Source organism: Vipera berus (assembly GCF_964194415.1).
Source record: "Vipera berus genome assembly, chromosome: 5".
Classification (NCBI taxonomy): Eukaryota; Metazoa; Chordata; class Lepidosauria; order Squamata; family Viperidae; genus Vipera; species Vipera berus.
The window spans coordinates 58,004,564-58,016,455 of record NC_138207.1 but is presented as its reverse complement, the minus strand read 5'-3'; positions in this window follow the sequence as shown (position 1 = coordinate 58,016,455).

The following is an 11,892-nucleotide window of genomic DNA, read 5'->3' as shown; positions in this document are numbered from 1 at the left end:
TTGAGCTATGTTGTTATCAGTATGCTAATGATGTCCAGATATGCATCGGTTCCCTGGGCCATAGAAATATTCTGTTGATGTTCTTGCCCAGTGCATGGAGGCTGTGACAGTCTGGAGTGGGCAGAACAGGCTGAAGTCAATTCCAAACATGGTGGACTTGCTGTTCTCCCAACAATCACAGCCTGGTGAACAAATCTTTCTCAGCCTAAGACAGTTAGATGTTTTACAAAATGGGACTTGGTTCTCTAGAGAAATTGGAATATACCTGCTTCTAATTATCCCTAAGAGAGTCCACCCTGAACAGGGAGCTGCCTGATCCTTCACTGACATCACCTTTATAGAAGAGGAGATATTTTCCATCACTGTTTATGTGATCAATTGTACAATATATTTCTTTCTAAGGCCTGATTGCCCTTCTAGGCTTCAGAAAATGCAAGAGACATGTTTTAAATTATCCAGTCAGAATGGTAAGTACGTTACAATATGTGCTTTTAGCTTCAGAGTACTAAATGCAGCAAATTCAGTTCTAAGCCATGATTATCCACCTATGCTTCTTTTAAAGAATAACCTTACATCAGAAATTTAAGGTATACCATCACCTATGTGAAATTGGTTTAAATAACTTCTGTGTGACTGACAAAAAATCTGCAGCTAATTTCCTGAAGCAAAGGCATAGAAGCAATATACCAATAGAGAAAGGCTTGTTTTATATAACAAAAATTGTTTTATTGACCAAAGGAATTGTTTACATACGAGAATAAAATTGGCTTTCAACAGAAAAATGAAATTGCTCACATGTACTGTCTATAGGTTAAATATACTAATAGGTAAAGGTAAAGGTTCCTCCGCACGTGCATGCTAGTCATTTCCGACTCTAGGGGCCGGTGCTCATCTCTGTTTCAAAGCCGAAGAGCCAGCGCTTGTCCAAGGACGTCTCCGTGGTCATGTGGCCGGCATGACTAGACGCCAGAGGCGCATGGAATGCTGTTACCTTCCCACCGTAGCGGTCCCTATTTTTCTACTTGCATTATTACGTGCTTTCGAACTGCTAGGTTGGCAGAAGCTGGGACGAGTAACAGGCACTCACTCTGTTACGTGGCACTAAGGATTCGACCCGCCAAACTGCCAACCTTCTGATCGACAAGCTCAGCGTCCTAACCCACTGAGCCACCACATCCCTTTTACTAATAGGTAACCCCTCATCAATTAGACATTTCAAAAGGGTTTTTTTTCTCATACTATATTTCATAATCTTCAGCCCGAGTAGTCAGCCAAAACTATTGGAACAGAGTTATAGAGCAGAGCTCCTTTATATTCATATTATTTCAGATTTCAATGGCTTTGTAACAGCTAGGTAGAGATCTTGTCCTTGCTTAGACCATTGCCTGAAGTTCACTGGTGCTGTCTCCTCTAAGCCGTGCCACTTTCCTTGATGGAAGGCAAGGGTTTTTCAAACTATGTTCCATAAGGGTCTTATGAAACTGAATGGTTCCATGAGAGACTAAGGATAAAACAAAGACAAGACATTTACTAGAACACAGTAAATTTTCTATTATTTTGTTTTTTGATTAGGGATTCTGAAATTTTAATTAAAAAAAAACCCTAACAAGTGCTACAGCCTGAAAAATGTTGAAAATTCCTGAGACTTTTTGCTACAATCTTCAGCCACCAACTATAGCTTCCAGACTTTTTCCTCAACCCTCTTAATTGAGACAGCCATAATTATTTTTTCATTAGTATACTATAACTTTATTCCAATATATTTTTATATTGACTGCATGTATGTTAGAAATAGAATATAGTCATAACAAATCAGCAAAATTACGTTTAAAACTGCATCACAAACTTCATATAATGATACAGGTGAAACTCGAAAAATTAGAATATTGTGCAAAAGTTTATTTATTTCAGTAATGCAACTTAAAAGGGGAAACTAATATATGAGATAGACTCATTACATGCAAAGCAAGATCGTTCAAGCCGTGATTTGTCATAATTGTGATGATTATGGCATACAGCTCATGAAAACCCCAAATCCACAATCTCAGAAAATTAGAATATTGTGAAAAGGTGCAATATTCTAGGCTCAAAGTGTCCCACTCTAATCAGCTAATTAAGCCATAACACCAGCAAAGGGTTCCTGAGCCTTTAAATGGTCTCTCAGTCTGGTTCAGTAGGAATCACAATCATGGGGAAGACTGCTGACCTGACAGTTGTGCAGAAATCCATCACTGACACCCTCCATAAGGAGGGAAAGCCTCAAAAGGTACTGTATTTTTCGGACCATAAGACGCACTTTTTCCTCCCCAAAAGTGGGGAAAATGAGGGTGTGTCTTATGGTCCAAAGGTGATCCGTATGGCCAGCCCCAACCTCTGCAAGTGGAAAGCAAGGGAGATTGCCAGGAGCACGAATCGGCAAGTGCTGAGAAACACCAATCTCGCGCTCCTGCAATCTCCCTCGCTCGGTTTCAGGTTCCCTTGCTACAAGAGAAAGCAGGCTGAAACGGAGCGAGGGAGATTGCCAGGAATGCGATCTCGCGCTGCTGCAATCTCCCTTGCTCTGTTTCAGCCTGCTTTCTCTTGTAGCAAGGGAAGCTGAAACCGAGCGAGGGAGATTGCAGGAGCGCAAGATCGCGTTCCTGGCAATCTCCCTCGCTCCGTTTCAGCTTGCTTTCTGCAAGAGAAAGCCGGGCCACAGGGCCGCCTCCGCGGCTACTGCTTTAACACGGAGAGGGAAGGACAAAGAGGGAGGGAAGGAAGAAAGGAAGGAAGGAAAGAAGGAAGGGACAATGGGAGAGGGAGGGAGAGAGAAAGAGAGGGAGAGAAAGAGAGAGGGAGAGAAAGAGAAGGAGAAAAATAGGGAGGGAAAGAGGGAGAGAGAAGGAGAAAAAAATAGGGAGGGAGAGAGGGAGAGAGAAGGAGAAAGAAAGGGAGAGAAAGAGGGAGAGAGAAAGAGGGAGAGGGAAAGGGAGAGAGAGAGGGAAAGAGACAAGGAGAAAAAGAGGGAGGGAAATAGAGGGAGAGAGAGAAAGGGAGAAATAAAGGGCAAGAGAAAAATAGAGGGAGAGAAAGGGAGAGAGAGAGAAGGAGAAAGAAAGGGAGGGAAAGAGGGAAAGAAAAATAGGGAGAGAAGGAGAGGGAGAGAAAGGGAGAGAAAGAGAGGGAGGGGAAGAGAGGGAGAGAAAGAGAAGGAGAGAGAGAAATTAATTTAGTAACATGATTGTTAAGTGAATCTGGTTTCCCCACTAACTTTGCTTGTCAGAAGGTTGCAAAAGGCGATCACATGACCCTGGAACAATGTGACCATCATAAATTTGAATCGATTGCCAAGCATCCGAATGTAAATCACATGACCCTGGGGATGCTGCAACGGTCATAAGTGTGAAAAATGGTCATAAGTCACTTTTTTCAGTGCCATCGTAACTTTGAACAGTCACTAAGTGAATCATTGTAAGTCGAGGACTACCTGTACTTTATCATTTTTTTTCCTTTTTTGGGGGGGTCAAGTTTTTGACACCTTGCTGGGCGACTGGTGGTACTCGGACATTGTCTTGTCTTAAAAGTGGTACAATGGATGAAAAGGTTGAAAAGTCCTGTTTTAGTATACCGGTACTATTTGGTTCAGAATATTTTTTTTCTTGTTTTCCTGCTCTAAAAACTGGGTGCGTCTTATGGTCAGGTGCGTCTTATGGTCCGAAAAATACGGTAATTGCAAAAGAAGTTGGATGTTCCCAAAGTGCTGTATCAAAGCACATTAATAGAAAGTTATGTGGAAGGGAAAAGTGTGGAAGAAAAAGGTGCACAAGCAGCAAGGATGGCGGCAGCCTGGAGAGGATTGTCAGGAAAAGGCCATTCAAAAGTGTTGGGGATTTTCACAAGGAGTGGACTGAGGCTGGAGTCAGTGCATCAAGAGCCACCACACAGAGACGGATCCTGGACATGGGCTTCAAATGTCGTATTCCTCTTGTCAAGCTGTTCCTGAACAACAAACAACGTCAGAAGCATCTTACTTGGGCTAAAGTAAAACAGACTTGGTCTGTTGCTCAGTGGTCCAAAGTCCTCTTTTCTGATGAGAGCAACTTTTGCATCTCATTTGGAAACCAAGGTCCCAGAGTCTGGAGGAAGAATGGAGAAGCACACACTGCAAGATGCTTGAAGTCCAGTGTGAAGTTTCCACAGTCTGTGTTGATTTGGGGAGCCATGTCATCTGCTGGTATTGGTCCACTGTGCTTCATTAAGTCCAGGGTCAACGCAGCCGTCTACCAGGAGATTTTGGAGCACTTCATGCTTCCTTCCACAGACGAGCTTTATGGGGATGCTGACTTCATTTTCCAGCAGGACTTGGCACCTGCCCACACTGCCAAAAGCACCAAAACCTGGTTCAATGACCGTGGGATTACTGTGTTTGATTGGCCAGCAAACTCGCCTGACCTTGTCCTTGCTTAGGACAAGACAATGCTTAGGCTATTAGTGGTAGGCAAATGAAAAATAATGTGAGGCATATAGTTGATGTGTTAGAGTTTTTGGAAAGGAACAACCAGATCTCTGTGGCGCTAATTTTCTTAGATGCTGAAAAAGCTTTTGATCAATTGAATTGGCAATTTTTGTTAAAAGTTTTAGACAAAATGGATTTTGGGGAAATTTTTTTGCAACCGATTAGGGCATTATATCAAAAACAAACTGCCCGAATTATAGTTAATAATAGCTTGACAGAAGCATGTAATATTGAGAAGGGCACAAGGCAAGGTTGTCCGTTATCGCCCTTGTTATTTGTGTTAACATTAGAGATATTATTGGTTAAAATACGGAATTCGGAAAAAATTAAGGGGATACAAATTAGAGATCAGGATTATAGATTGAGAGCATTCGCAGATGATCTGGTTGTTACAGTGACCCAGCCAGAGAACTCTGTTGTGGACCTGATGGAGATAATAACACAATATGGGAAGGTTTCTGGATTTAAAGTTAATACACAGAAAACCAAAATTTTGGTCAGAAATATGACAGTTTCGCAAAAGGCTCTTTTAGAAGGACTAACTGGATTTGAGATTGTTAAAAGGGTTAAATATTTGGGGGTGTTTTTGTCGCCCTCTAATACAAAGTTATATAAAAATAATTATGAAAAACTATGGGGGAAAATTCAAAAAGAATTGGAGAATTGGGAAAAATTGCAATTGTCTTTGTTGGGATGGATTGCAGCAGTGAAAATGAATGTCCTGCCTAAATTTTTATTTCTATTTCAAATGATACCGATTCTTAAGAAAGATTCTAATTTGGAGGAATGGCAGCGAGGTATCAATAAATTTGTGTGGGCAGGGAAAAAGCCACGAGTTAAACTTAAGATTATGCAGGATACTCGTGAGAGAGGTGGGCTTAAAATGCCCAATCTTAAACTATATTATGAAGCTGCTGCATTAGTAGGAATAAGTGATTGGATTAATTTGACACAGAAGAGATTATTAAATCTTGAGGGCCATGATTTGTTGTTTGGCTGGCATGCATATTTGTTGTATGACAAGAAGGTAGACAATGTGTTTAGAGTGCATATTTTAAGACAGGCATTGTTGAGAGTTTGGAAGAAGTACAGACATAAGCTAGATTGCAAGATACCACTGTGGGCAATTCCAAAACATGCAATAGAAAATATACATGCTGGTTTCAAACATGATGTGACTACGTACAAGGAGATCCTAAGTTTGGAAAGAAATGTATGGTGTTTGAAATCATATAGTCTCTTGCGAGAAGAGAAGGTTGTTCAAAACTGGTTCCAATATACTCAGTTACGGGCCAGGTGGAAAGAAGATCAGAAAAATGGTTTTACAATGACTGATGAAAATTTGATAAAGCAAATTAGAAATCAGGGACCGGCACATATTAAACGGATATATCTTGCATTGATAGAAATTGACTCAGAAACAGAACTTGTTAAAGACTGTATGATAAAATGGGCCCAGAATATTCAAGAAGTTATTACAATGGACACGTGGGAAAAGATCTGGGTGAGGAACGTAAAATTTACACAAGCTCAAAATTTAAGAGAAAACTTTTACAAAATGTTTTATAGATGGCATTTAGATCCCAAAAAGCTCGCAAGTATGTATCCGAATTATCAGCCTAAATGTTGGAGGTGCGGTGATGAAGATGCAACATATTTTCATATATGGTGGACATGTAAAAAGGTTAAGGCCTTTTGGATAAAAGTTTGGTGGAACATGCAGAAGATTTTTAAACAGAGGATAAAGTTTTGTCCGCAACTTTTTTTGTTGGGAATAATTACAGATGCTACAGTTGTGGACACTAAGTTGATGTTGAATTTAATTACGGCAGCAAGACTCTTGATAGGTCAGTATTGGAAGAAAGAGGAATTGCCGTCTATAGAAGAGTGGACTTTAAAGGTTTCCGACCTGGCAGAGATGGCGAAGATTTCGGCCTATTTGAAAGATCACTCGCAAGAACACTATATTATGGAATGGAGAAAATGGATTGAGTTTATCCAGAATAAGTATAGGGTTAAGAAATTTTATGTAGCATTTGAATAAGTCTTCTTTCTTTTTTCTTCTTTTTTTTTTCTTTTAGTTTTTTTTTATATATATATTTAATATTACTAAGGTTTGTTTTATCCTATATAAGCTAGAGAGTGATGGATTTTAGAGCTTATAGTTGTTAGTATATGATTGTTTATGATTGGTTTTCTTTTATATATACCTTGTATTTAGCTCTGGGAAGTCGGGGGGGGGAGGGGGGGAGGGGGGAGAGGTAGGGGGGGAGGGTGAAGGGAGGGGGAGGGGGGGTTTTAAAGAAAAATTCTATGTTAAAACTTTTCAATAAAAAAAAAAAGACAATGCTTAGGCATTGCCAAGAGATAGATGAGAGACATGAGACCGAACAATGCAGAAGAGCTGAAGGCCGCTATTGAAGCATCCTGGTCTTCCATAACACCTCAGCAGTGCCACAGGCTGATAGCTTCCATGCCACACCTCATTGAGGCAGTAATTGCTGCAAAAGGGGCCCAAACCAAGTACTGAGTACATATGCATGCTTATACTTTTCAGAGGTCCGATATTGTTCTATGTACACTCCTTGTTTTATTGATTGCATGTAATATTCTAATTTTCTGAGATTGTGGATTTGGGGTTTTCATGAGCTGTATGCCATAATCATCACAATTATGACAAATCACGGCTTGAACTATCTTGCTTTGCATGTAATGAGTCTATCTCATATATTAGTTTCCCCTTTTAAGTTGCATTACTGAAATAAATGAACTTTTGCACAATATTCTAATTTTTCGAGTTTCACCTGTATATGCAGTTTTGTACAATTTTACATATATACATAATTCAATTATTATGTTTCTGAATAGTAAAGCAAATTATCTGACTCTTATAGTCATAAGATCTTCCGTTTAATTACTTTAAAAATAAAGAATATGGTCACTTTAAAGGACTTTTAGTCAATTTCCAATTGTGCAAAGATAGGAGCACTTTCATTTAGCAGAGACTGGTTTTAATTCATTTTCTCAGCTTAGATACCTACCTGTGTGTACTTAACTATGGTTCTTAATTAAAAACCATTGTACTCTGATTGCAAGATGGTAGGAAGTTTAGCAGATGGGTTCGTAACTAAGGCACAGCCCATAAGACATATGCCTGGGGCAAATGCATTGCTTCAGCCTGCTGTCACCTCAGTTTTTGAAATTTCTAGGACACTTTTCTAAACCTTTAGGGATTATACTCACCAGGATCAGCAGGCAGTGTCTTATGAAATCTGGTGACATAGGCTGAATGTGGCAGACCAGATTGCCTCTATTGTTGCCCCATGTAGGTGCCTGCTGCATAGTGCCAAGGCCCTTAACAAGGAAAAACATTGCAATGTGTCATGTCACCTCCTCCTAAATGATTGCTGCTGGCCTTGTTAAGGTGTTGTGGGCCTCATTTTCAGATCTCTATGGTTTCCCTTAGAAATTCCTTGAAAATTAACTCCCCAGGACACCTTTAGAAGTAACTTCAAAGAGTCTCATTTTAATGAGTATCATGCCATTATATAAACGTTCCCAACAATGGCATTAGAGAAACCAATATTCCCCTTGTTCTCTACAGCATCATCAATGAGTTAACTCCACAGCAACACTAAACATAAAATAAAAACCTGCTTCAACCAGATGTGGGCTTGACCAACTATCAATAGTTTGTAGTCATTGTAGTCAAAACAGCTGCAGTTTTAATTAATTTTATAACTAAGGCAGCACAATTAAGAATCTAATCATCAATACAATTCACGTGAGAAATTTTGGCTTTCATAGATAGTATATTGCAAGGCAATCAAAATAGTTTCCGGTGGTTTGAGGCAAAGATCTTACATAGTTTCCTTTTTCTGAAATACTGTTCTATTTCTTAAAAAAATATCTGCCAATAAGAATTTTTAAAAAGTCATAAAAAAGAACATAATAATAATCTAAAATTAGATAATAATGTCACAATAGACATATAAGTATTTATATGACATAATAAAAAGCTATAAAGACTCTTAATATAGAATATAATATAAAATATATGTATTGTTTGGAAACAAACTTGCTCATGTTGATAGAGGAAACACAAAGCACGCCCTGCTAGATCATAGGAACAGTTAAGATCAGTATTTTGCTACTGAAGAACCATCATTTTGCTACCAAATGAATGTTATTAGAATCTCAGAAGCAGAACATTGAAGTTCAACATTGGTCTCTAAATTCTAGGCAGATGATATTTATTCCTTCATTCTTATCCATACACCATAACTTTTCAGTTTAGCAACTTCAGGTTATAGCAGTGCTTTAAAGAGAAAAAAGCTTGCAAAAAAAAGGGTGGAGGGAACTATTGCTATATTAAACTGCTCCCCAAACTGAAATCCATGCTTTCCATAACAATAATAAAACAACAAGGCAGACCACATGTTGCTTTGCTTTTAGGGAAAATATTACAAGTTAGTTTCCAATTTGTAAAGTTACACCAGGCTCTACTTAATTTTAAAACTTCCAAGGTACTGCCGTTTATGTACTATGTACTATAATAGAACTATTAAGAAATGTTCAATTTTATGAATGCCTGATGAAAAATAGATGAAAAAACTAATCAAACCTGAAAAATAACATACAAACAGAACTGGCTTCTGAAGAGCAAAGTTATACAAATTGTTCTGAGTTTAATCAAAGCATTGCTTCTGCAATATTTACTTGTAATTACTTAAGAGTATTTATTTATATTTTAGTTTTATCAATAAGAAATGTTTCTGGGGCAAGTTATAAACACAAAAGACTAAAGTTCAAATAACTAAATACAGCAAGAGTAATCGGTTGATTATCCTGATACACAAAGATTCTTAAAAGTGCTATCAGATCTAAAATACCTGAGAAATGACAGAGTTAAATATGATTTGGATTTACATGAATGTATATAAACTCTAAATGTAAATTTTATTTAGTGTTGTGTCAGTAGTTAAAGGGGAGTGGTTTTCCTTAGGCGGGAAAACCTGGTATTGGGATTGGTTGTTGTATTCTCGGCGGGAGATTCCTGGCCAGGGATTGGTTATTGTTTAAGTTGTCTTGGCACATAAATATGGGGTTTAACGGCCACAGAGCCAGTTGACTATTGTGCATTCAATAAACGTTCTTGTGTTAAACCTCGCTGTAAACGCTCGTCATTCCGAACATAACAAGTGGCGACGAAGGTGGGATCGATGACGGAACAGTGAAGGAGCGGCGGAAAGCTAGCAGCGCGCGAAGCGGGAAATTGAATCACAGTCAACCAAAAGCAGATCGCCGTGACAACATCGAACAAAATGGCGCAAGTCGGGTCCCTGAAGGAATTCGACCCGAACTACCCCGAAGATTGGGAAGAATATGTGGGCCAACTTGAGGGGTTTATGCTAGTAAATGGCATAACTGACGACCGGAAGAAAGCGGCTGCCCTTCTAACCATCAGCGGCACACCGGTTTACAGGGTCGCCGTTGGTCTGTGCCAACCGTTGCCGGTCTCCAGCATGTCTTACGCCGACCTGCTGGCCAAGCTAAAGGTCCATTTTACCCCGAAGAGGTCAGAATTATATTGGAGAAGGATATTCAAAAAACGGAATCAAAAACCCGGCGAGTCGATAACCAAGTTCGTGGCTGCAGTCAGAGAAGCAGCCCTGCGCTGCAAATATGACAATCTTGAAATTCGGATCCGCGACCGAGTGGTTTTGGGGCTGCGAGACGAACATTTACAAAACAGGATAATCGCAAAGCCCACGGGAAACCTACAAGAAGTCTTAGACGAACTACTCACGTACGAGTCTACGGGAAGACGAGACCCCCCCCCCCACAACAGCATGGGCACCTCAGCAGAAACTAACTTAGAGAGCCATGTGGACAGTGGGGAGGTGGATTACCAGTGGGAAGCCGACGTTGACGAAATCGCCCGAAGGTTCGGGAAGATGGCGGCGAGGGCCCCACGCGCAGACGGTTCCGACCACGGAAGAAGACAGCAACCTCCGTTGCAACAAAGTTCCATGAGGGACAGCCAGACCAGACCACGCGACCCAGAAGCAAGATGCGGGAGCTGCGGCGGCAACCACCCCCGAGCAACCTGCCAATTCTGCGCCGCTAAATGCAGGATGTGCGGAAAAACGGGCCACATCCAGGCCATTTGCCGGAGCCAACCGCGCGACAACCGCCTCCACGAAATCGACGCATGGCCCGCAGGTAAGGTAACCCCCAATTGTAGTGGCAGAGAGACCCCTAAACCTAAGGCACGTACTTCCCACCGCTGGGAGGGGGTGGGAGTCAACCTTGTAGGGAACCCCAGGATCAACCACATACTGAGGCCTAAATTAAAAATTGAAGTCCAACTGCAGGGCATTCCCTGCAAGATGGAAGTGGATTCGGGGGCCTCAGTATCAATAATATCAAGCGATACCCTAAAATACTTAGAAAACAAAAGCGGCTGTAGAATCCCCCTAAAACCGACCCGAATTCTGTTAGCAGATTTCCAAAAAAAACCTATAAAAATAAAAGGCAAGGCCACAGTCAGTGTTAAGTACAAAGGGTTCAGAGGCCCTTTAGATCTTTTGGTCACCGAAGGCCAGAGAACCAGCTTAGTAGGCCTCAATTGGTTCTCGGCCCTCGGAATCTGGGTAGGGGGAATTAATACCATACACAGTAAGACCCTCAAATCTGTCTGCGATGATTTCGCAGACATATTTGATGGGTCGTTAGGTAGATACAAGGGCCCCCCCATTAATTTTAATTTAGACCCAGCAGTTAAGCCCATCAGGCTTAAGGCCCGGAGGGTGCCTTTTGCCCTTAAACAAAAAATTGAGGCCGAACTAGATAAGCTAGTAGGCCAGGGCGTGCTAAAACCCGTAGAAGGAGGCCTCTGGGAGACACCAATCGTCACACCCCTTAAACCAAACGGGGATGTGAGGATTTGTGCCGACTATAAAGCTACTCTAAATTCAGCAATGAAAAAACATGCTTACCCAGTTCCGACGGTGAAGCAGGTCCTCGCGACGATCCAGGACGGCGCCATCTTTGCCAAGCTTGACTTGGCGCAGGTGTATTTGCAACTTACTGTGTCTAAGGAAGCCGCCGAGGCTCAAACGATAGTTACCCACAAGGGGGCGGTCCGAGTTCACAGACTTCAATTCGGCATTGCAGCAGCTCCAGGCATCTTCCAAGAGGTGATGGAGAGGACCTTAAAGGGCATACCAGGTGTATGCCCTTACTTTGATGATGTCCTAATCGCTGGAAAAACTGAAGAAATCTTAGCAGACAGGCTGGAACAGGTACTGGGGAAATTTAGAGCAGCAGGGCTTAAGTTAAAAAGGGAAAAATGTTTTATAGGTGTAAAATCCACTGAATTTTTAGGATTCAGA